The sequence below is a fragment of the Amborella trichopoda genome, chromosome 7, assembly GCF_054954075.1.
Source record: "Amborella trichopoda isolate Santa Cruz 75 chromosome 7, AtrichopodaSantaCruz75HAP2 v2.0, whole genome shotgun sequence".
Taxonomy (NCBI): domain Eukaryota; kingdom Viridiplantae; phylum Streptophyta; class Magnoliopsida; order Amborellales; family Amborellaceae; genus Amborella; species Amborella trichopoda.
The window spans coordinates 41,351,840-41,357,839 of NC_142342.1; positions in this window are offsets into that span (position 1 = coordinate 41,351,840).

The window sequence follows — 6,000 nt, forward strand, 5'->3', positions numbered from 1 at the left end:
AACAACACGAGAAAGTCAAAAACGAGAATGGAATTTAATATTTATAGTGCTGCTTTGGGAGCAGGAACGAACTAAATGCCCATAATTTATAGGAAATATAGAAGAGGGCCACGCCACCGTTGCCAGGTTGAAAAGACGAAAAAAAAAATGGTAACGGCGTTGATTACGTTTAAGATAGCCGTTATTTACATTTTTTTTCGGGGAAATTTTTTTATGCTTTCTATGCATTAAACTTAGGGATCTTACGACATTTCCGGATCTTACGACATTTCCGTTATTGTTTGTGTTATTTCAAAACTATTGAATAGATTTTGTTATTATCTATCGGTCCATTTTTTTCATATCATAATGAAAAAAATTTTAAAAAACAATTTTATCCTTTTGATCGATTTCAATAGATTTTTTATTGCAAATTTTCGGTTTTTGAAAACCAAAAATTCAAAATTTTTTGTTATTGAAGAATTAAAAATTTTTAAATTTTCGGTTCTTCAAGAACGAAAAATTTCTTCTTTCTTATAAGTCTTTTGCATATTCTCTCTCTATCGACTAATCAAATTTTTTTAAATTCAATTTTTGCTCTCTAACAACTAATCAATTTTTTTTAAAATTCAATTTTTGAACAACCGAATTCTCTCTCTATGCCGTTCTTTCACCTATGCTTTACCCATCTTTTATTTCAAACTCTTCACCATATTTATCTATTCTCTCTCTATACATTACATTGAGTGGGTTTAAACTCTTTTTTATGTTTATTCATTCTCTCTGTTCCAGTTACAAATTCATTGAATGGATAAACATATGGAAGGGCACCCAATATAATGTATAGAGAGAGAATGGACAAACATAAGGGAGAGTGTAGAGAGAGAATGATAAATATATGGAAGAGTTTAAAGAGAAAATATAAGTAAAACGTGGGTAAAAGAAGGGTCTAAAGAGAATTCGGTTACTCGAAATTTTGATTAGTCAATAGAGAGAAAATACGTAGAGGACCTATGAGAGAAAAAAAAATTCAGTTATTCAACTACCGAAAATTTTAAATTTTTGGTTTTTCACAAACTGAAATGGGTCTCATTTCGGTGGTTGAACAACCAAAAATCCATTGAATTCTCTTGTTCAAAAAGGGTAAAATTATCTTTTTTAAAAAAATTTGTTATGACATGAAAAAAAGGAATAGATAGGTAATAGCAGAAACTATTCGATAGTTTCGTAATAACCCAAACACAAATATGTATGTAATTTTTCTTTAAACTTATCTAATTTTTCTTGTACATCATTTTGAATGGACGGTTGAGATGATCACAATCACAATGTCACGTCTTTGCCCTATTTTATTATTATTTTTTTCTACAAAATATTTTGATGCCAAATTTTGGCCATCCACTCCTCTTTTAAACTAGCACTTGTAAAAAAAAAAAAGACTTGGTTTATATGCGGCCAAGCCCTTATATGTAGAAACGCAGACCTTTTAATAAATCTATTTTTGAGAGATAGATATTAATAATTAATTTTTAAGGACATGTAATATCTAACATGGAGATCGTGAATATGAAAAAATAAATAAATTTTAGAAACTAGAAATAATAATTATAGTAAAAAAACATTTGGACTATTGGTCTCCATTGTTTTTAGATGGTTACATCCATCTTTAAATTGGATGCTTTACACTTTTTGGAACGCATATGTAGAAATACAGTCCAGCCCGCATAAAACAAATTTTCAAAAAAATATTCCCAACAAAATAAAATAACCAAAATACCCCTTGAAATTTCAAACGCTACTTTGGTCATTATATTTTATTGAATTTTTTTTAAATTTTTTTTTTAGTTTTGCCCATTGAGAGGATGGCAACTACCAAATTTTATATTTATACAATTCTTAGAAAAAAAACTAAAAATAAAATATTATAAGACATCGGATCTATGTCAAACGGTCGGTGGCTCACATGATCTAAATTTGACTGCTGGATAGAGGAAAGTATATATCTTCCATACAATAGGAGAAGTATAGATATTTTTCCCTTTTTTTATATGAAAGTGGAGGTTACACATGTTTTGGTTTGTACTATTGAACATGTGAAAAAATTATTTCATATGATAAATGTTTACCATAAAATGACCTTCATATAAAAAGAATTTCCTACGAGAGGAGAAAATTACGAAGGGCGATTTTTCCTCCTAGATCCAAATTAAATTATTTCAAAATTCAAATTTTAGAGAGAAACTATAACAATTTTTTTTAACAGAAAAACTATATCTATTTGAAATATAGTCCACGTGATATCTATGATTTTTCCCTTTTTTTTTTTTGGTTCTTACAAACGCCGGCTAATATGATTAGTTGATTATATTTTTCTTACAATATTTCTAAATACCCCTGCAATCTTTTGTAGATGCTTGTTTTTTTGTCCATAATATGTTCTCTCTCTCTCACTCTCAACCTGTTTCCAAGTGTTTTTATCAAGCATAAGAAAAGCATGATTGAGTAATTCTTTTCACGTAGATTGTTTGCATATGTAACTATTTTCCTATTAACATTTTCCTATAAAACTATTTCACGCAAACCAAACGAATTAGAAACTTCTTGATAATCTTTTTGGTTGAAATGTACTTTTATATTGCTTATTAAAATTCCACCTTCTCCTTCAGCCAAATGATATAGGAATAAAAATTCTGTTGTTTTGTTTTTTTTGTTTTTTACCCATGTTAAGAAAGTTGTTTTTAAAAAGTCGTATGGTTTTTGTACAATGACTTGTTGCTCTTGAATGGCTATTTGCTCCCAGGTAAAATATTTTCAGGATTCTGTAATTTGAGGATGTATCCCTTTCAAAAAAGGTAAAAAGTTTATTCCAGGTTATAATTTTAAAATGTGATTTTAAAAAGTTTATATAAGATTGTAATTCTTAAATGTAGAAGATATTTTTTTTAGGTTGGATCTCAACATCGAGCTATATGAATATGACAAAGAAAAAGATTTTGAGTCTCAAAAATAGTGAATCTTGCAACATATTATCCGTTTTCAAGATTTTCATGTGTTTCTAGATCTATTTGAAATGAATTATGATCTACTTGAAATGAATTATTTTCTGAATTATAATTTTTATAATTAAAGATGAAAATGGATTCTCAAGCCATCCGTAGAATTTTTGACAAAAACATTACATATTATGATAAAATTTGGAAGTGCACTTTGCCTTGATTATTTAAGGTTGCTCAATCAGTGTAGGAAAAATCGGTACCGAAATGATTAACCGGATATGAAGCTAGAAGCGGTTCAACTAGCCTAATCGGTAGACAAGCCGGTTCAACTTGCCTAATTGGGCAAGTCCCAGTCAGTAAAAAAAGTGTTAAAAAAAATACAAAACAAAATCTAATAAAATGTAAAAAGTATATTTAAAACATGATTAAACAATGCACATTCAAATGTAGTTGAAAATTAATAAAAAATGGATTTTTAAGTTGAAAATTAATGAAAAAGATGGAAAAATGTAAAAAAATAAATATTAATGGCTATAACAATTTTCAAAATCCCTTATTTTTTGATATTATATATATATATATATATTTATTTATTTTCTTTTAGTTTTTATTTTATTTTTTAAATATCCGATTGGTTTACCAAAACCGACAAGTGGCCGGTCCCAATTAGCCAGGGAGTTAGAATTCTAATCGCTCGATTTTTCCTACGTTCGTTGCAATCTAATTTTCGATTTTTCAAAGAACCCAAAGTCTAATTTTCTTATTTGAAAGTAATTATCCGGTGTGGTTTGAGCGGATCCTAAAATTTCAGATCCAGAAATAAGTAGCTTTCTCAGTTGAGCGACCAAGTGGATACTATGCTTCCCTTGGGACATGGTTCATGGATAATGGGTAACATAGATCGAATCGATCCATCCAAGAGAGAGTTTATATATGGCTGCAATCATACCGCAATAGCTAGGACTGCACCCTCCTACACCGTCTATTTATTTTGTGGACAGTTTAGATTTTCTAGTATGGTTTAATGAGGAAAACGGGAATAAGGAAAACCCCAATTGCCCATTCATACGTATTTTTCCCTCTCTCTTTAATGGAAAGCCCCAAGTGCTTTCAAGGGACCAATATGCTATATTACCCTTCAATTCCAATATGATATATTTGTTTTGGAAGTGGTTTTTTGCCTCCATATTTATATGTGGAAGCCGATGTGTTTTCATCATCATTGTCATCAGAGCTTTATTGACATTTTGATCATTATAAAAAAAGTTGTAAATGTGAGCTTAAATTGGGTGAGAGATCAGGAGCTTCAAATGATGTAAAGGAGTTTAGAGAGAGCGAGAAATCAAGAGGACTGCTAGAGGGTCTAAAAATCTTAATGGTGTGGGAATCTTAATGGAGTGGGAAGGTCATAAGACAATGGGACTCCTCTAATGTTATTGCTTCTTTGTTGTAATGAAATTCGTGGTTAATTTTCAAAAAAGAAAAAGAAAAAAAAAAAAACAGATTGATGATAAGCTTTTACCATTTTAGAACAAATATGCATATTTGAGAGTACTCCAATACCTTTACCGTCATCTCTCTCTTCCACCCCCTGGTTTATTAAACTCACCCCACTTTGGCAACCTTCCTCCAAAATTGACCTGATTATATGGCCACTTTCTGCCGGTAAGTAGGGCAATGACAACGGGATGGGCCTGGGCTGGGCCAGCCTTGGCCTTAAACCGGTTCTTAGACTGAAGAGGCCTTGGCCAAAGCTAGACCCTAGCATTGTCACGACTGGGTTGGCCAAGATAAATAAATCCAAAAAAAAAAGAAAAAAAAAAAAAAAAAAATATAGGGGTCAGGCCCGCCCTGGCGCAGCCCAAGCCTGATCCTCAGAGCACATGTTATGGTGTAAGACCTCTTGTTTGTGGGCCCGGCCGGGATACCCGGTTCATTGCCAGGCCTATCTGAAGCTCCTCTTCTGCTCTGCCTCTCTCTATCTCTACATTAACCATGGAGTTGCTACCAAAGCAGCTAAGAACCAGGCCCTTGAGATCCGTATTTTAGAAAGGCTAGCTCTTACAACATTCGACTCAAATAGATAATAATAACATTACCATCAAATCCACCTCTTGATTTAGCTAAAGGATGACTTAAAGAACCTTAGCAAATCCCAATTAGTTTGGAAAAGGCTTTGAGATGATGATGCTCTCAATACGATGGATTCAAACCTCTTATTTATACAAAATAATGCGTGTATGACAATTTGAACTCTTTTTTCTTTTGATTTATATTCTATATTCTTTCTTCTTTGTGGCTTCATTATTTTGCTGTTCGCGTGCTTTAAAAAAAATGGGAATTTGTTTCATTGAATTCCCAGGTTCATTTTGTTCTGAATGATTTGCCCACAATGAATTGAAGTTTTGAACCAGTAGTTGTGTCTAAGAACAATAACGACATTTTCTATGTTGTTTTTTTAGTAACTCACATCCATCTCTACAAAATTTTGTGCCTTTTTTCCACACAGATGGCAGAAAATATAATTTGTTTCAAACCTAAACTGAAGAATAATAATACTCTCTCTCACCCTTAGCGATGATTGTAAGTGGTGAGATCCACAGTTTTGAATGAGTTGAAGGCCAAATTTAAGCTCAGAACAAGAAAACTGTTGAATTGTGTTTCAGCCTTGTAATAGTTTGGTTGGTGGGTCCAAAATCAAGCAATTTTTAATAAAAAAGAAGTCCTAACTATTCACTAATTAGACAAACTGAATTTCAAAATCTGGGTCAAAGTGGCTGAAACTCCACAGAGGCTACACAAACAAGAATACCAAAGCCTTTCTCTCTCTGCTTAATAGCAGCAAAAAACTGGTCTTTCTCTCTCTCTCTCTCAAAAAACAAAAAGAAAAAGAAAAAAGACAGAACTGAACTTACTCAGCATAAAATTTACACAAGATGTAGTTATCAAACAAGTTCATATTCTAACAATACGCTCTATTCCAAGTTTCTGCAATTTCACTCTTCAAATCCTCTGTTGGAACTGA